At 45.9% G+C, this 20772-nt stretch overlaps 1 long non-coding RNA gene across 1 annotated transcript; it reads right to left on the reverse strand.

Moving 5' to 3' along the window:
- Positions 1–879: 879 nt before the first annotated feature.
- Positions 880–18000, reverse strand: LOC145718910 (uncharacterized). Its single transcript, XR_014142083.1, has 2 exons — positions 16834–18000; positions 880–12326 (listed from the first exon to the last, which is right to left on the reverse strand). It is a non-coding gene; the product is annotated as an uncharacterized LOC145718910 (long non-coding RNA).
- Positions 18001–20772: the final 2772 nt, after the last annotated feature.

Genomic DNA, 20772 nt, shown 5'->3' on the forward strand with positions numbered 1-20772 from the left:
CCCATCCTGCATCTGCCCCTCCACTGCCCACCTTCTGTGGGGGTCCAGGGAGTAGAGCCACCGTCATGACAATTGAGCCTGGAATGTGACCAGCAGAGCATCTGCAGGACATGACGCCATTTGGCAAAACCCAAATCAGCATAGGAGATGCGGTACTATCATTAGACTTAAATGCTAAGGGCTTCCCCTCATCATGAAGAAGGCAATGGTCATCCTTGTGGGCAGCCTCAACAAAAATTGCTGGGTGCCAACTAGATGTCAGGCATTTTCCGAAACATTTTACAGACAGTGTTTTATTATCTGAGTGATGTATACGAATCGTCCCCGTCTCTGAGGAGAGAAAACTAAGATACAGAGGGGTTGACTCACTGGCTTGAGATCATGTAGGTGGCAAGTGGCTGAAGGAATTTGAAGCCCATGACAATCAGACCCCAGAGTTCTTGCTCCCAGAGATGCCATCATGCTACCTTGAGGGAATGGAGCTCAAAGGGTAGTCCTGGGGCTCACAGGTTCTGAGAACCTGGTTAAACAAGAATTTCCACCGAAGAATTCCCCTTGAATCATGTTGCCTGTGACCTTCTCTGACCACTAGCCCCTCCTAACCTATTGACTTGGCTTTGGGTCACTTAATACGCCTAGCCTTAAAGACATTTAATATTCTCCCGGGTCTGACTGCCACTACCGCATTTCCCTCCCTCTAAACTGGATGATGTGGTTGTATTTTGGCTCTTACCTGTGCCTTGAATGCTGCCACCTGGCATATTTTACATCTATGCTCTTTAGCTGGTCAAAAACCAGCTCTCCTTCTCTGAGCTACCCACTCCACTTCTCAACGATACATTACGATTGAAGAATGAGGGCACTGTGTGTCCAAAGAAAGAGGTTTAAAATATTTTATTAGGGGACATATATCAATATTCAATGACACTTAAATATTATGGCATCCATATTTAGAAGGACAATATAAATGTTTATAACCTGAACAGTTACTTTATGAAACAAATAAAATAAATTCCTTTTAGACAGTGGGCTGTATGATCCATAAAGTATATTTTTTCAATAATTTACTCATCTGCTTAGGAAAATGTACGTTTGTTTTCTTCAAAAAAACAACAACAATGTGATTGTTCACCACATCACATCATAAAACAAATGAACCTGTAAAAATGACATGTAGAAAATTCAGAAACACTTAAATAGCACATTCCAAAGATACCAAATCCATTTAAAAGGAATTAGATGCTTCAGAAGCCATTGCAGTCAGCCTGGGTGTCATATATATGCATCAATACAAAATGCTGCAGCAAGTTCCAGTATAACGACTCACACGCATGAGCATTTTTATCTGACTTAGGAGAGAAGTCTCCCTTTTACAGCACAGAACACGTAACAAACTCTCAGCAAGGTTCAGATGAATTTTGTTTGTTACATGGAGGGCAGGGTCATGATATCAACTCAATCAACCAAATACTAAAACCTGGAGAAAGTGGCGTGGTCCGCAAACATAGCAGAGTTAGAAAATGTCCCTGCGGGGACCTTATTCACTGCGACAATTGTAAGGGTTACGGGAAAATCATAGCCGCTAAAATCAGCCTGTCAGCCCGCATTTGCTTCTCTGGCAAAGCAGAAATGCCATGTTTGTATTTTGAACAGATCTAATGAGTAGACAAGCAGAAAAGCTGCAGTAAGCCAGGAAATGTCACAGGGTTCATGTTTAAATGGCATCAGCTTTATTTACTAAAATACAGTTTTAATTTCACAGGCAAACTGAGCTTCCAGAATTATTTTCTAGCCCCAGCAAGTCAAGTCCTTCCAGTTGCTAGTTGATTGGAGAAGTGCAGCTCAAAGGTCTTCATTTTGTTTCGGTTGCTCCCACACCTCCACTGCATTGGATTTGCAAAATCTACCAGGTACCCTTCGCTACTATGCAGTGTCCTGATACTGACCCTCCAATGATGGATGATATGAAAGACAGCCTTGGGGAGCTGTAGCGATCCATTTATTTTCTGCATTTTTCGGGGGTAGGGAAAACTCTTTCTTTTAATATTGTATGACATTTTCATGCTAAAAGCAATTCCTCAATTTTTAAAAACACTGAATTGCATCGTGTAAGATTTGCTTGCAAAGACTTCCAAGGCATTTGGTTATTCGTATGGATTAGCCACTTCATGTTCAACAGATGTTTATTTGCACGATGAGAAACAGACTTTTTTTTTTTTCTATTTAGCCATCCCACTGTAATGCTGTGTGCTAAGCCTTGAAAACAAAGAGAATCAGACAACTGAGAAACCAAGGCCTTTCAAAATTCAGCCAAGCCAAACATGGGAGCTCTAGTAGGAAAGCCCCTGGCTCATTATTTCCTGGCTCTTCCTTGGTTCATCCTTGGCTTAAACAGAGTAGGAAGAAAATCAGGCATGGTTTTCCTGCATGGGACTTGAGGGGTGGGGTTTGCAGAGCCAACTGGCCGCCATGAAATGGGAAGCTGCTTTCCATGTGCCCTGTCAGACATGCCTGAGGTTCACCAGGCCCTGGGCCTTTGCACTGGTTCATTCCTTACTTGCTTGGAAAAACTCCATTTGTTTCCCACTCCATTTTATCCTCCAGGATCCAAATTAGAAGTCACCCTTTTTGAAAAGCCCAACTCCAAGGGTGGCTTGGGTGCCTTGCGCTAAACTCCTTTGGTCCTGCATGAATTCTTGTGCCACAGAGCTTTATTGTGTTCTATTATAGTCGTTGACTTTCCTGTCCTCTCAATGGACCAAAGGCACCTTGAGGGTGAGGACCAGGTGTCCACCCTTGTTTCCTCCACTGTCTGGAGCTGAGCCTGGAGCCCTCACTGAATATTACAGAATGGATGGATGGGGAAAAGAACCGCTGTGTGCAATGATAACTTCCCTTGGAAAAAGGTGATTTGGTTTTGCAGCATGGCTTCTTCTACTTTTATGGAGGTGCTAGAATTCGAGGAACACGAAGGGAACTTTAGTGTTTAATGTTTAAGAATGCAACAGGGGAAGCTGCACTAAGCTGATTCTCAAAAAATTGCACTCTTTGTCCCCCAAACCTGTTTTTCTGTCTTGTGTTTCCATCCACAGCCACTCCTTAAATCACTATTGTCCCAGTCTTGACAGGAGTAATATGTTAGACTTGTGTCTTAGAAGGATGCTTGACAAAGAAGTAAATCCATTGTGGCAGGTAAGACTTACAGGTTTCTGAGGTGGATTCGAAAGACAGTTGGTAGCAGGAAAGGGGGCTGGGCTGGACACCCCCTTCACTGGGCCATGAGGACAGCACTCATGGACATGAAGCTGGCTTCATGTAATGAGTGTATGTCCCCTCAAAAAAAAAAAAAGACACATGGACCTTTCATGGATTACATTCATACTTTTAATATACTAAGCATCATGTGGCAACATGACTAAAATCGTAGCCTTCTGTAGAGTAACAATTCTTACTACAAACCCAATGTATGCATTTTCACAAGTTCATACTTTGGTCGAGCTGGTTCTTTGTAAACCGAGGCCCATATTTATTTCCCTGTTGGCCAACCCAGTCCCCTTCTGCTCCCTATGAGGTGCTGTTCTCAGTGTTCCTTCCCCTAGCACTGAAAGAATGAAAAAACTCTTTTTAATTTGGGCCAACACCAACCCATTCAGCCTTGCCACGACTCAGCTTCTCAAAAACCCAGAAGACCCAAATAGCCACAGACGGTGTTTACACAAAGCAGAGCTGGGCCAAGAACTTCATCCCTGAAAGTGACTTTCCCCCTCCGCTTAAAACAAGTCTGAGATTCCGAATCACAAGAGACCATTTGGCAGGGAGAGGTGGCAGGTCCCTGTCAAACATGGCCTTTGAGTATGGCTGCCTGCCCTACTGAGTCGTGGTGAGTGGAGTTTGCAGTATGGATTTTCCTGTGAAGCCACCTGCCTGGAAGGGTCCCAGAGATCGTACAAGGGGGGGCCACAGAAATGCCGCAGCGCTCAAGGCAACTTGAAATTAGAGCAGAGACTGAGTTGGCCTTTCCATGATGTGGATTTCAATTCTGGCTGAAATCAAAACTGCCTGTGGGTCATGACTGGGAATTTGCTGTTTTGTCTTGTAAACACTTCTGATAGTCACCCAGGCCCGGTGCCTCCCTATTTGTTTAGATGGTTTTAAACCCAAACTTTGTTTCAAATATTCTACTGTCTTCCAGTGGCCAAAATTACTCCTCTTTCTCATAGCATCATTTACATAAACACACACACATCTTTTATATAATAACTGCACGCTATAGAGTGTCTTTCATAAAACAACTGTCGTAAAAAAAATACTTCCTATTGCCAAGTAAGTAGTTAATTCGAGAAAGATTGCAATCGAAGCAATGGCACCACAGCTCTTGTGACTTTCTCATGAAAGAGTAATTAGTGTCTTGAACTGGTGACGACCCACTTCTGGAAACAGATCAACTGGGATGGCAAGTAAAAGAGAGTAAAAGACTTATTCCATCTTTTCCCGCATGTAGAGTTCTCGGTGCTTTGACACTTTACAGGTGATGTAATTTATAATAAAGTTGAATTAATATAGCATTTGGGAGGGGAAACGAAGACAGGCAAAGCGTGCTAGCATTTCTTGGGGGACTTCTATGATTCCACACATTGTATCAGCCCTCATGAGGCATTTTTATGTGCAGCATTGCATTTGCTTACCCCATTTCACAGGTGAGGAAAATGCAGTCAAGAGAGGTCAAATGACTCATCTAGGATCACTTCGTTAGGTAATGAGAAGGGGCCTGAAATTAAGCCCAGGCCTTATGGCTCTTAGGCCATGGCTCTTTCCCCAACCCTACTGACAAGATCCTGCTAGTTCTCCTCCGATGACTGGTTCTGGGTGAAGGTGGTTAAGTCAGGCCAGGCGGGTGGCCAGCACGGGTGAACTAACTGCAGGAAGAGGTACCGGCAGGCTCAACTCTTTCCAGTCTTTGTCTTTTTCCTCACTTCCTATCAGACTTGACTCTATTCTTCTCACACCCGTATCATCCTATTGGTTCTCTGTGAAAACGTTTCTTTTGTAACGTGACCGTAAAGTCTTACACATTAGGGGCGCCTGGGTGGCTCAGCTGGTTAAGCATCCAACCCTTGATTTCGGCTTGGGTCACAATCTCAGGGTTGTGAGATCGAGCCCCCGCGTCAGCCTCCGCGTTCAGCGTGGCGTCGGCCAGAGATTCTCCCTCTCCCTCTTCTTCTGCCCCTCCCCTGATCACATGCTCTCTCTCTCTCTAAATAAATTAAAAAATAATCTTACATTTTACCATATCCAAATGTGCAAAGGACTTGGCACATAGTAGGTGCTCTAAATGTAATTTCTCCTACTTAAACTTTATCTCTGTATACCTCATCACAGTGCCTCATACGGAGCACACTCATTTCATTGTCTGCAATATTGGGTTAAGTAGGTGTGGTATAATTGGAAAGTGGGCTGCCTGTGACTTGTTATACCCCAGAGACAAAGGGAGCTATTTTTTTCCCTCCACAACTGATGAAGAAAGCATGTGTTTTGATTCAGGCTTTAAAAACTAAAGTAAAATTTCTGTTGCAGAATGTCAGTGACTGTGTGCTGAAGTTTAGGTATAAGGGTCACGAGTGATGTTCGGAGTAGGAAGGCAGAGGGTGAGGTGAGCTGCTGGAGATGGGGACATAAGCACGCAGGGGACCCCACTTTTTAATCCAATTAGTCCCTAGTCAATGTTTAACTCCCTTAAGAAAGTATGTAGAAAACGAACAATTAATTGTTATTTAAATATTTGTAATACTTGCTTGTTTTGCTCTTAAAAAGATTTCATCACCTTAGTTTTTTTTTTTCTTTTTAAGATTTTATTTATTTATTTGAGAGAGAGAATGAGAGACAGAGAGCACAAGAGGGAAGAGGGTCAGAGGGAGAAGCAGACCCCCCGCTGAGCAGGGAGCCCGATGTGGGACTCGATCCGGGGACTCCAGGATCATGACCTGAGCCGAAGGCAGTCGCTTAACCGACTAAGCCACCCAGGCGCCCTCATCACCTTAGTTTTTTTAATAGCTTTCTTGTCAGATGACATTTGGGTATCCTTATTTTTGATTAAAGCTGCTCATCCACCTACCTATTCATCAATGCTCCCTCTTCCCCTGCCCTTTACAAGGACTGTCACCTCTGCCAGTTCACAGGGGCTGGGTGGAGGTGCTGTGGACGGCAAAGCATTCATCCTGACGCTCCCTTAGCTTTTGATTAATGAGCCAAAGGCTTTCCAACCCTTGAGACTTCAATTAGCCAAGCTGCAGAGCTGAAACCTTTTCATTATGAAGATAAGGCTGGGTTTAGCAAAAGGAACGGGGACCAGACTGGGGAAGAAAGACAAGTTTTTTTCTTTTTTTTAGTGGATAAATCAATAACCCATTGCTATACTCAATCAAACCTGTTTTTGGATGGTTTTGGCTGAAATACACTCACTACTTTGGTAGGTGCTGGCTTTTCATTTGATTTTTCCTCCTGTAACTTCTAGATGGGATGGAAGCTGGTGAAGCACAAACTCTTAGCCAACAAGGCTGTTCCATTGTGATGGATATTGTGGGGCCAGAGACACTTCCAATTTGAGCAGTGCCCCAGGGAGGGGGCAGGGGCACAGGAAACCAAAGTGACACCGTGCCTTGCCCAGAAAGCGCGACAGTCGATGCTATGCACTTAGAGCAGTCCCGATCCCTCCAAATGAGGATAAATGCTCTTTGCGTCTCAGCAGGAACCAGGCAGAAGGCATCACTCCATGACTGTCAGGGCAGCACCCTGCCAGCGATCAATTTGTCTACAATAAAAGGCTTAGGTGGGGTTGATGAAACAGAAATGGAACTGAATTTCTCAAGAGAAGCAAGGTCACCAGGCCAAGACCCTCTAAAACCACACGGAACGGGCAGCAGCACCCAAGAGTCCGGAGCAGCGGGGGCTAAGACCCTACGCTAGAGTCACTGAGGGCTGGGGCAGGAATAGTGGGAGATGGTCTGCAGAAGGTCAGACTTAGAAAGCCTTTTAGCAGGGAATGGCTATCTACATCCTCATATCCAATCAAGTCAGTGTCACTTCCTTTCCTCTACTCTTTCTAAGCTGTGAGACAGGGTGGAAGGAAAGCTACCTGAAGGCTCATTGGCACCCATTTTCCACGCTGCTCCTGATGTGGGGAGGACGTCCCTGAAACAGCATTAACTCCCCCATTGCCAGGATTGGGGCCCAGTGGGGATCACAGCCTATGGCATGCTCCTCAGTGACCCATTTCCTGGGACTGGGTTCTGTTGTTGGTTCTTCACCCCATCTTACTGCATCTCACCTTGCTCTCAGGGTCTAGGGTCTGGCCCATTCACTGATGGGGGTCTGCTTTTCTGGTTGCAGAGGTCTCCTGGGGGATTCGGTGCCTGCCCTGACTCAAGATGGCAGCTAACATGGGATTCCCTACTGCTGTGCTCTCCACCCCTGATTAGAATCTCACTAACTGTTCAGAAGCCCTATTACCTGAGCCTTCCTGGTGAGTCAGCTGGTATTTCCAAGGCCCTGTGGACCTGGTCTCCCAGCCCCTGCCTGGAACTAGCGCTTGGTTCTGGTCCCTTGTCCCTCTTTGCCTCCTCCCTGCTTGCTTGCTCAGGAGGGGCCCTGGTCCTTAGATAGGATCCCTCAGGGGCTGAGTACTGCTCTGGGCATACAGAGTGACATGACAGGTCCCACTCTCCAGGAGTTTTAATCTGGTTGAAAGACAGAACCTATATAGGCGCGGCGTAAAGTACATTTTAAGGTGAAAAAACTATAGATTTTAAAAAAGCAACAGACGGATAACAAATAGGGTGCACAATTACTTGTCAAATGCAATTTAGAGACAATTGTTATAGGGACTCGGAGAGAATGGGCAGGAAGGGCTGAATTTGAACATTTGAGTTGGGGAAAGAATTGTGGATAAGACTTTACAGGCAGAAAGGAGAGCGTGGGGAGAAAGTTTTATGGGTTAAACTGTCCCCCCCAACCCCAATTTCGTATGTTGAGGTCCTAATCCCCAGGATTTCAGAATGAGACTGTGTTTGGAGAAACGTTCTTTAAAGAGGCCGTTAAGGTTAAATGAGGTCAGTGGGGTGGGCCCTGATGCAATCTGGCTGTGTCCTTAGAGAAAGAGGAGATTAGGACGCAGACACACAGAGCGAAGGTGATGGGCAGACACTCGGAGAAGGCAGCCCCCGCCACAGGGCAAGGAGAGGGGCTTCAGAAGAGACAGCCCTGCAGACCCTTGATTTCAGACGTCCAGCTTCCAGAACTGCGAAAGAATAAATGTCTGTGTTGAAGCCCCCAGTCTGGGGTATTCTGCTATGACGGCCCCAGCAGCCTACCCCCAGGGGGTGCTGTGTCAGCGAAAGCAGGAGCACGTTGGGTAGGAGAGGACCCTCTGCATAGGGGAGAAAGGTTCCTGGCACAAAGTTATGATGAGAGAATAGAGAGAGTCTATGAACAAGTTCCCGGGGCAGAGGAGCTGGTGGGGATGGGGACAGGCAGTGGGAGCGCTAGATGAGAAGGAGCACCTTTCACCCAGCTGAGTGCTGCTGAGTTTTGTGCAGGGTGTGCCTTCCGAGGGAGCAATCATCGCTTAATTGCTTAACTTGCTTAATGCTAACATGAAACCAAGTTTGCTTTGGGATTCATCGCGGTCTTGAAGGCCCTGAGGGCTAAGAGGGAGAGTGAAAGGTGAAGGCACACAGAGGCAAGAGACCAATGATGCAGGAGAGAAAGAGAAGGTGACATTGTAGGGCTCGGTAAAGACTTCAGAAATGTCAAAGTGAGAGGGGGCAGCTGGTAAAAGAGGTGCTCACCTGTGGGTGGGGATAGAAATAACAGGGAACCACGCTTGACCACCAGCACATTGTGCTTGTACCCTTAACATGGAACTAATAGTATAAGCCGAGAAAGATAGCAATGGTGGCCCAGATACAAGTCTTTGTGGAGGGGCCTTGAATGGGCTTCCCCTGGGGCACCCATCTCTGGCCCGGGGCTCCCCAAGGCCTCAGGAACACCAGCTTGCAGTGTCAGGCCTGACCTGGGGAGGGGACAGAGAAGCTGAGGGAGGTCCCCCTTGTCACCCAGGGCAATGCACGGAGCACTGTATGCCATGGGCATGGGCACCCTGTGGGGCAAGGGTTCCTTCCCCATCATTCATGGCTTATCAGTTTGAAAAAAGTAGAGGGTGGAATCATGGAGAGAGAGGCAGGGATAAGGAAAGGAGACTGGAAAGGAGAGAGGGTCAGGGTCGAGACGGAAGGGGACGGGGAAGGGAAGGGAGGCTGCCACATAGCGTCAGCCCAGAGGCCTTCTTTTCTGTGCCCAACATAGGCGCTGCTGTTAGTACTGATATTTTTGATATTATTCCATTATTAGATATATTCCTGATATTATTATAGCTATCTCCAGGTTCTTCCTCATCAGTTCTGCCCCCATTCCCATTCCCTACCCCCCGCCCTGCTGCAGAGTCTCATCTCTCAACACTGTGGACCTTGGCCTAGGCCACAGGAACTGTACCCCTTGTTTCCAACGGACAGCGTGTGCCTCCCCCTCACTGCCCCATCAGGACTGGAGAGGGGATGGGGACAGGGAAGGAAGTCCCTCCAATAACATGCCAGCCTCGAGAAACATGGCTTCATCATCACAGGGAAGGACTGAATATTTCCCCATGGCTGCACCATTTTGAGTCTAGTTAGGTGATTTCAGACTTAAAAATGAAAACCAAGGAAAGAAGGAGGAAAAGGATGAGGAAGAAAGGGAAGAGAAGTCCTGCTAGAAGCTAGTATTTGTGTTTGGAAGATGTCTCTCCCCTCCAGCACCCCTTTCTGTACCCCGCTTCTTGGTGATCCCCAGGGTGGGCCATCAGATGTCCTGGTGCAAGGTGCTGTGGTCAGAAAGCCTTCCCAAGAAGCCAAGTGTGACCCCAAAGCCTCTAGGGATCCCCATTTCAACAGGCTCCAGTGCTCTGGGAGGGATTTCACATCGGCTGTGGTCAAATGGCACCCCCCGGTTGTTGCTACTCATGGAGTCAGCTGGATTGTGCTGGGAGACTTTCAGTGGGATGAAAAGCTGAAAGATCCCACCCCCACACCATGGACTCCCTGGGCTTCTGCAGCCTGCCTGTTTTACAGAACCCAGCAGTGGGAAGGGGTGGTGGGTGCTTCCCTCTTGTCCCGATGCCTGGGTAGAAAGTTACAATGTTGTACTAGAGTATGTCTTTTGGGTGAGTGGGTTATATGGAGCAGCCCCCCACCCCCACCGCAATATGAACTTGTCCCTTCATCTAACAAATCATGCAGGTTGGAAATATTAATTTGGTCAAGTGGAGCTGTGTCAATGGCATACTCAAAAAAAAGATGCTTTTAAGCTGAACACCCAAATCCACTGTTTAGCATTGTTATTATTCCTATTCCATAAGCTAGAGATGGCACAGATCAAGGATGGCAAATTAGGGCCCATGGGTTGTTTTGTTTTTGTTTTTTGTTTTTTGCTATGGCTTGTGAACTAAGAATGGATTCTACATTTTTAGTGGGCTGTCCAAAAAAAAGCAAAAACCAAAAAAGAATGTGTGACAGAGAGCGTATGGCCCACAATGCCTCAAATATTTACTATCTAGCCATTTACAGAAAAAGTTTGCCAACCCCAGGTGTACATTAAATAGATTTTTATTTTTTTTAGTTGGTCTGGGAACACCCTTCCCCTCCCCCATCGGTAACAATGCTTCTTGGAAAAATGCGTTCTTGACTTGCAAGAGATGAACTTGGTACCCACCCAGCTCATGAGCTGGGGACTGTCTGCCTCTTTGCATTTTTTGTGCCCAATGCAGTGTCTGGTGCAGGAGAGGAAGCGAGCAGCTTGCTCACTATGACGAAGGGGTGTAACAACAACCCTCAGGCTCACTGAAACTTCCTTTGCAACCCTTGCATTCCTGAGGTCCTTAAGGTGTTAATCCCTGCTGGCTTTGCCTTACCCGTCACCCTGCTGAGCAAGCCAAGAGCCCCCTGCCCTGCTTGCTTCCTTAGGTCTGGTGCTGCCTAACTAGGGAGAAAGAACAGAATCACATCTGCTAGTCCTTTAGCCAATGAGAAAAGCATAGACAAATACGCACTCTGAACAATCTGGCATCGCCCAGCCTCCGGCAGCGATGTAATAGCAGAGAAGGTGCCAATGGAGCTGAAAATATGGATCAGAGATGAATGAGTGACATAGGAAATTCACGGTCTCGAGAAACACAGTGGACCCTGGGGATACCGAGGGCGTCACGGAAAACGGAGTCAGAGGCTGGATTTGGGGCTATCTGAAGCATCCTCCTTAAGTCTCTATGTTTCTTCAGATGTTAAGAATAGATAATACACCCTTCCTTAGCTTTGTCCCTCACAGGAAAGACCTGAGATAGGCGAAATTACTTGGCCAAGTGCAAAGTGTTACACAAATGGGAGGACATACTAAGCTCATGTTGGGACATCCTGTCTTAGCTTCTTTTCTATTGCATCTGAAGGCACCTCCCCTACTTGGGCTTCTTAATAGGTTGGCGCCTTCATTATTTTTTTTTCCTACAAATACAGTATGAACTTGCTCTTAGATTTTTCTTCTCACCTAATTAAGTCTGTATTTCTCATAGCTTAGCTCTAATCATTTCCAGCTTATAATGTGGCTCTGTTGACTGGAATATAGAGGGAAAGTGCTGTAAAGACTCCCGAGCCACAGGGAAAAACAATCATTTTGTGTTTGGAAATGAAGCAGCAAGCAGCTTCAGGGCAGTTCCTTGCTTGTCAGTTGCAGCAAAGTGTTAGGAAACCGCGCATCCTGCTTTGAGCGATGTCCAGGGTAAGTCTTCTCCTTCCTCCTCAACATCGCCCCCTGCCCACCGCCATACCCTTCCTTCTAGCCGGGAGACTCAGGAATCCATGTTGCGGTAGCAGAGAAGAAATAATATTTTCCTGCACAGAGCAGATGAGCTCCATCCTCAGCCCCCACGACATCTGGATCTGGGGTGGGGGGCACGAGTGAGGCCATGCTGATGGGAACAGGGGCAAGGGGCCCGGTGTCCTCTGCCGAAATCCTAATTTGCTTTTGCCAGCCCCGGCCCCCAGAGTCATCTCCACTCACTCAGCTGGCGGGGACTTTGGAGGGCCAGGAGGCCACTGTTGTCATTGCTTTTTGAAGACGGTGGACCCCGCAGCAGCCTGGGCTGAGCCCTGCTCCCCGGCACAGTGGGTAGACAAGGAGCAGGTGGCAATGGTGTTCCAACCAGGCTGGACCGGAGCTGTGTGCAGGTGGTTTCAGGGTTAAAAGTCCTAGTAGCATAAAAAGAAATCAGAGCAACAGTGAGCACCCCTCTGATGCCTTCCTACTAGTCACCATTGCCTTCTTTTCGGTCACCCTATTTTTGCTTGCAGAGTTTACCTTCCACGGGCTTGGGCTCCCTTCTCCCTTTGCTGACGCGCAGAGCTCTTTCCTTAATTAAGTCAACAAGTACTCATACGCAGAGGCAGCATCTCTTTTGGCAAGAGGACCTGTGCAGAACCAACCCCAGAAGCAAATGAGAATGTTTGTCAAGCTCGGATAAAGTAGCTGTGATCAAAGAGCGAATCATTACCTGCCCAAGCAAAAAGTTCCTAAAACCTTCTCGCTCCCAGGCGGTGGCCATGGGACCTCTGGGGCCAGAAGGTCTGCGTGATGGGTTCAGTTTGAGGGGCCGAGGCAATCCGAGATACTCAGGGCATAAAGCTCTCACTTGCAAAAAGGAATCCAAGAACAAGTGGACGCCGGCTAATCCACAGCCACGGCTGCCAACTGATTCTTCCTTTCCCAAGATGGCCTACGTCTCTGGCTACCTGGGGATCAGCATTGTGAGCCATTCCCCTACGGGGACACACATGAAATTCACATGTTTGACATGCTATCTGGGCTTGGTGTAATTCCTGGGGAAATATCTATAATTCCTTCTCTCTCTCTCTCCAACTCAAATAAAAAAATAATGTTGGAGTACCGGGGACAGTGATGTTGCATTTGTTATTTATTTTAAAAAGGGATATACTTCCTGAAAGTGTGCCAATTAACTCTGATTGGTAGTCAGTAACTCTAACATCCTATGCAACGTGTTTCATATCCACAACTGGGTTTTAACATTCTAGGCCAATGCAGCCTCTTCTGCATTCTCTTATATGCCCATCTGCTCCCAGTTTGATAGAATTTGTCTTTCTTGCAAGGCCTGAATAACTTTCCATGTCATTATCCTCTAAAAAATGGTGCAGTCTGAAAGGTAGACTTGTAGGCACCAAACCCTTCTGATTCTGATCTGTTTTGGGGATTTGGCTAGGCTGGAGTTTGGCAGCATATGTATGGAGGTTGATTGGAAGGCAGATCCCCGAGAAACAAAATGTTAAAACGCTGCAAGGCTTCCTATCCTCAGCATCCCCAATCCAAACTGGGGAACATCCCTCCCCCCCAACTATTTAGGAGGCAGAGGCACGGGAAAAACGTGTAGACTTTAGTGTTAGGCAGATCCAGGACTGAGTCATGGTTCCTCACTGGCCTAAGGCGAGTCCTTCATTACTCCCAACTATCAGATTTTTACTTTTGAAATAGAAAGGTGAAATTGCTATGAGGTTTAGAGCCAATGGGGTATAAAATGTCCTGCCGATGCCTGGTGCACAGAAGAACCTAACAAAAGAAAACCTTACGAATATATTTATTTAGCCAAATATCACTTGTCCACCATGGCTGGACAAATCCAGGTGAGTAGTGAGAGTTTGAAGCCTTCATGTTGGCACCCACAAAGTGATGACAAGCAGAACGGTCTTGGACAAGACAGGAGTAAAGGCAAGTGGAAGAAAAGTGATAAGCAAAATGCTTTCCTGAAATCCTGGCAATAGCCTGGGGAAATGTTCAAGTAGAGAGCTTCAGGGTCTCCCTGAAGGCGTGCAATTCGAACTGCAGAAGAAACTCAAGTTTGGCCTATCCCAAAATGTCAAGTTGATTTTTTTTGCGATGTTTCGATAGTCTCAAAGCAACTGCTTTTTATAACACATTAGAGAAAACATTGTGACCACTGTTGCTCTGGGTAAATTCTTCAAACTCCAAATAGAAGCAGTAAACATGTGAGTATAAATATGACAATCATTTGTTTAACTGTGACAATTTTAGAGAGTTTTTGGCATGCTCAAAAGGTACAGAGATTTTTGTGGATGAGTAAAAAATAACTCGAGTATTCTTTATCCCACTTTGACTAAGTCTTGGGTGACATTATCAATTTCTTGTAAAATTGGCATATTTATACCTAATAGAACGTTATGGGAAAGGAAATAAATGTTAAAGTTTGCCTCCCTGGAGGGACTGGGGTTGGTGAAGAGTGTAGCAGATAATTCTTTATGGGCCGTTTCACATGAATACAATTGTCATGGTTTTATCTGATGACCAAACGATTTCCTAGTTGTTTATTTTGATTAGAAGTGGCTTCGGTGCTAGCTTTCTGGTAATCCTTAGCTTTCTAAAATCTAAAACTTAAATTTGTCCGGGAATGAGTTTAAGGGGAGCCATATTTTATGGAAGCAAAACTATTACCATTCTTTTCATGGGGATGCCCTTCCTGTGAAGGGAAGCCTGACAAAAGGGGTTTTTAAAATTCAGATCCCGAAAGAAGCTCTTCTCGACAATGTAACTTATCTTTCCTATCAAGGCAGAAGACAAGCGCAGTTCGCATACTCGAGTCCTTCCCTGATGCTTACGTCCATAATAGGACACCCACATCTGGTAGAGCTGTTATGGGACATGCGGACAGACCAGAAGAATCTAAAAATCCGGCCAATATCTGAAGCCAGAATCATAAGCACAAGGCATGGCGCCCGTCTGGTCAGCAAGAAGACATTCTCCAGAAAAAGCTGAAAAAGCAAAATATTCAATAGCCAAGCACGACTGACAACAGCCTCAAATCCACATGCAAACATACCCCCTCCCCGCCCCCATGGCAGTGTGCAAAGATATTAGCCTTAAAGAAGCACTTGAAGAAATTTTCATTTTGCTGCATGGGAAGAAGAAAAGATAATGGGCCCCTACCTTGGCTGTGAAGGCTAAATAGGGGCTGTAATCAACTTTGAAATTCTTAGAGGAAATTACTCCAATAGTGGGAAGAGGCTAACAGAAATGGTCAGTCAGCAGTTTTCGATCAGTGATTCTGGCCAGGAATTATGCCCAAACCATAAATCTTATTTTAAATTCTTATTGTGGGATGTGAAAAATATTTTAATTCTTTACATACGATAATCCGCTTCCTCTTTAGTCATATACCGAGTTATTAAGGTTAGCCAAAATTTGGTATACAGAAAGCAAACGCAGCACGTTCCCCAAGTTCCCATAGAAAGTGGGAATAGATGAAGTGAACGGGCTCCTGGATCTTTCACCAGAATAAATGGGCTTCTGTCGAAAACTATTTGCAAATTCCGGCTTTAGACGATTTTCTGGTGACCAGTCAGTATCCTCCCAAGCTAAGCATGTGTATCTCTCAAAGTTCGGGAAGGATATACCTGGATCCTAAGGCTCATTCCACCATGCTACCTGTGCATTCAGGGCTTTGAACCTCATTCCTTAGGCAGTGGCGAAGCCGCGGAGGAAAAATGGAAGTCCGGAGGCGCCTTCCAAAATACTATAAGCTCTGGATTTTCATACTGGTGTTCTGGAAAAGGTAAGCGATTTGCCAAGAAAAGCCTTTCTAGGCCACATCGAAACGGCTGTGCACGAAGTTTGCAGCCTCCTAGCATGAAATTAGCACCCGCCCCACCCCACCCCAAACCCTTGATCTTTAAATATGTTTCACAAGAAGCCTTCCTCCATTTGATCTTGGAACCGCTTACTGGAATTTTTTCTGCAGCAGGAAAGTTGAAAAAAAAAAACGACCCTCACCCCTCCTGTCTCCCATCAGGAAAAGCCATCTTTTCCCCGACTGTCTAGACCCAAGCATAGAGGAGCCTCCACGAGTTCCGACGCGTCATGAGGGCCCCTCACCCTCATCTTTAGGGAATCCGGAGCAGGAGCTGGTGAAATGGCAGCAAAAGGTAGATCTCACTGTCAAGTTGCACCCAAGTTAAGAAACTGGATATGGTCAGAAATGGTGGAGTTTAAAATGTGCTCTAAAAATAATGTGCCTGGATACTGGCCACCATCTTAAGGCTCTTCCTCTCCAGGCCCTCTCCTCATAAATATCCAACGTGGCTGTCAGTAAGTTTAGCCTGAAAATAAAATCCCCTCACTCCATCAAGAAATAGCTCCAAACTTAGAGTGTGTGCTCAAAATATTCATGATGAAATCATAACCTTATATTTATAGTCTTTTGGATTGTGTATGACATTCTGTTTCCCATGGTGTTTTTCGTTGCAAGGGCCAGACGTGGAAAGCGGCCTCAGAGGATGACTGCGAGAGCATTAGCCTCAAGGAAATGCTGTTTATCATCCTTTGCAGCCGGATGGTTGCGTGATATCCTCCTTCTTCCCTGAGCCCTACCCACTGCCCCAGAGTCGGGTCTCTTCCCCCCACCCTATTCCCAGATGGTCCCCAGCCCCTGGTCTTGTCTTGTCATTCAGGAAGAGTGAGCTGGCCTTCCAAGTAGGAAGTGGGGTGGGTGCCTAAGATCATTCTTTCCCCCCCAGCCCCCTTCCCTCTGATCTTTCCTGTCCTCTAGACTTCCTCCCCATTTTCACTGAGGGAGATGGTGTGGATCTTAATGGTTGGAACTTGGTGGGTCTCTCCATGGCTGGGGCTCGAGGGCCCCACACAGCAGCACACCTGCAAAAAGCTTTTACTTCTCACCCGGGCTGTGGTGCAAGCTGACTGGTCTTTGGACACTGCACTCCTGGCAGATTCACGGGGCACTGAAGAGAAAAATTTCCATTCGCAGACCCCATCCGTCTTGGAGATCTTATAGAAGGTCTCTCCTGATCCCACTGGGATGCGCACCAGGTCCTTGTGCTGCCCCTCCACGGCGTGGCTGGGAGGGTGCAGGGTATAGCCTGGGGTATGTTTAGACTGCTTTCTGCGCAGACACTGGATTCTCAAGACATTCTGGAAGGCCTTTTTAAACTCTTGACTGGAGCACGGGTATATAATGGGGTTGATGCAGCTGTTTAGGTATCCGAGCCAAAATGCTATTTTAAAAACTGTTTCTGAGGGCTTGAAATCAGGGAAGAAAGACCCTGGAAGAAAACACAGATTTGTACATATTATTTGCAAGCCAACAGGCCAACTGGCTAGGAAAACAAGCAAACAAACCAACACACTTATTTGTACGTCTCTCAAATGTTTCATGTGACTCCGAATGCGTCTGCGTTTCTCACATCTGACTGGCTAGCCCCTGCGTGTAATATCCTCCGAGGCTGTTCTCACCTGGTTCACATGTGCAATATCTATTATGGGAACCAGACCCACTGGGTGGGTTTGTACCAGTTCTCATCAACATCGCTTGATGGCTGCGATGAAGCTTTAAGTAATAAAAAAATGAAATTTAGGCTGAGTCCACATACGCGAATTGTTTTGACTGCATTTAAAAACAAGTTGGGGGGTGCCTGTCAGTTAAGCGTTTGCCTTCAGCTCAGGTCATGATCCGGGGGTCCTGGGATCGAGCCCCGCATCAGGCTCCCTGCTCGGCGGGGAGCCTGCTTCTCCCTCTCCTCCCCGCTCGTGCTCACTCGTTTCACTTGTGCTCTCTGTCACTATCTTTGTCTCTCTCTCAAATAAAAAAATAAAAATAAAATCTTTAAAAAAATTAAAAAAATAGAAACAAGTTGGAATCCATTAAAATAAGCCATATTAAAATGGGGTTACCTAAATATTCCCTTTGTTCTTTGATGTGGGGTTACATAGACACAGCCTAAGTTATTACGAATCCCTTCTCTCCCGAACATGGGAATTGTATTTTTTAATGAGAATCCAAAATTCACAAAGTATTGGCCTTGCCAACTTTCAGCCAGCGATTTTCTATTATGCCGAAATGATGATGATTATTGTTGATGATGCCTTTTGATGTTCTAGTATACTCCCCTGCTCAACATGCGCCAAGGGCTGCCAAATGCTTGTCAGGCACTTGACATTGAGGAGCCTTCACAGTACCCAATGTAAGCTAGCTTTCTAGCATTAATACTTTTACTCTAACCAGACTCACTACCAACTTGACCCATCATGGATCATTTTTGGTCCTCTCAAGTTGGGTCTTGATGTCTAAAATGTTCTTTCCCATCCTCTTTACCTGCTCAAGTCTTATCCATTAATTTACAGAGGGGGGGAGGGGAGTCAAGTTTCACACCTCTTTACATCTTATACAGTAGCTGTCACCTAGATCTTGGTAGCAGAATGACAAAACAATGGAACCCTAAAGCACGAACAATCTTAGGGATTATCTTATTTAATTACTGAGTTTTCAAATTTAAAAAAAACAATGATTAAAAAGTTGTCACAAACTTGATCGCTACAGTGAGGGATAATCCCACTGCCATGGTGATGGATAAAGGCATACAGAACTCATAGCGTTCTTTATTCTCTGCACCACTTTTTTCTTTTGCATCAACCTAAGGTCTTGATTTCACATCTTTCTTTTTCTCTCTGCTCGACAGACCCATCAGAGTCATGACAAACTGTTGGGTGTGCTTAAGATCCACTCTGGTGAACATTGCCCTGAAACTCAGCAGGGTATTTGACAAATACAAGTGAAAGTGAACTCAAACATTATAGAACCAAAGAAGACAAAATGGTACGGTGGTGGATGGGAACATTTATTGCCTCTGAAACACACACACACATACAGATGATTGCTGTTACGTGAGAAAGTATTATTCTTTAACTCCAAACCACTTAATGTTTTCCTGTAATTTTAATGGAACTTACTCATATTGAGTGCCTGGTTTGCAGTAAAATGCTTTAAATACAATTTAATCACCATTAGTAACATTAAGAATTATGGGACTCTTATCAATATCCCTACTTTAGACAAGGAAGAAACTGTGGTTTAATGGGGTTGAATAACTCAGTTCAGGTCACTCAGGCAGATAACTAATTACTGGTAGAGCTTGGATGTGAAATTGGCCAGTTGGACTTTAGGATCTATGTTTCCTCATGGAATATCAAAATATACTGGAATAACACATCTCTTGAGAAGGAAGATGGTGTATGGGGAGTAATGAAGTGCACAGTTGGTGGAAGAGAAATTGGAAAGATGCTTTTTCAAACTTCGTTTGAGAGGTGGAGAAAGTGGCCAATGCCAACATGACTGGTGGTTTAGTGTGAATATGGTCAGTTCTAGAAAAAAAATCATCTTACATTATGACACCTGTATATTGTCCACTATTTCTTTCTAATAGTGACAGCTACAAGATTAAGGGAACCTGCTTCACAAAGGCACGCCTTGGCCTGGGCTTAATGAGAATATGAGCCTGGCATACCCTGTCTGGGGAGCTCACCATTCTGTACATCAGGTAGGCAGGGATTGCAAAAAAAAAAGAAAAAAAAAAAATATATATATATATGAAGTATGAATTATGAATGCGAGTGCTAATAAAGTGATTTGGGAACCCTGGAATTTCCCACAATCTCTTCAAGGACACTGTCCTCACAGAGCCCAGTTTTGCATTCATGAATCTCAAGAATTCTCTTCCTTCCCTTGAGCCCCCTCAAATTCCAGGTCTGGCTGACCCAGAGCCGGGCTCTAGGGTTCTCTATACACTGGCCTTCCTGCTGTGTCCATAGTTTAAGAGGTAAATATGGGTTTCCCAGTCTATGCGCTCAAAACACCATCTCCTCCCTGCAGCTAGGGTATTGGGTGAGACAGGGAGATGGTTAAAATGAATTTACACCAAGATTGGAATGTCAGACGGTCTCCAGCTTTAATGTTCCAGGGATATTGTCTTGGGTAATGCAAGCAAATCTCTAGATGTTGGCTTTTCAGACTAATCGAGAGATTCTTCTGGACCACAGGCCTTCATCAATTAATCATTTAATTTATCCCATTAAGTGTGTGACAGCACCTAGATGTGTCGAAACCTAGCACGATCTGCCCATTCCCAATCTGACAATCCCATAGGGGCAGGTCGTGGGATTCATTTCTCCTACTGGTGTGTTCCTTCTCCCTTGGGTGGGGGGGAAGTTCTCCTTCAGCAGCTGCTCGTAGGTATGAGCAGAGGCACTCATAACTGTCCGCCGTCCTTCAGGAACTTTCCAAAAAGGTGAGAAAAGCCAGCAAGGGCTGTTTCCCTCCTTATTCACATCCTTCGATCTCTTTCCGCCTTTCATTTTTACTCCCCTAGGACAGGGAGATTGAGCTGGAAAAGATTGCTGCTGTCTGGTCCCCAGCAGGGTTCTCTCATCCCTCCATCTGCTTCTCTGTCCAAACCTTCTCACTCAGGCACAGTCTTCTTGGCGATCCCCACTATTTCTATCCCCAGCCTCAATTTCTTCTCAGATCCCTTTCTTCTTGATGACGATAACGCTTTTTAGAATGGGAAGGCTACTGAGTCATGCTTCTCCCTGCTTTCCACCCACCATGGCATGGAGCCCCAGGGTGGAACCCGCCGGTTCCGGGATGGTGCCTCTGACCCAGTCACTAGGCCGTAAACCCCCTCTGAGCCTGCACCGCGTCAGTGTTGCTCGCTGGCGGAGTTCTAGAAGCCAGCACGATGCTGGCATCTCAGAGGCTCCCCCCAGTTACTGTTGAGTGAGCAACCGACCCCTGACCTCTCCATGACTCTGCTTCCTGAAGACGTG

This window comes from Leptonychotes weddellii, chromosome 2, assembly GCF_054177405.1.
Source record: "Leptonychotes weddellii isolate Sample4059 chromosome 2, ASM5417740v2, whole genome shotgun sequence".
NCBI lineage: Eukaryota > Metazoa > Chordata > Mammalia > Carnivora > Phocidae > Leptonychotes > Leptonychotes weddellii.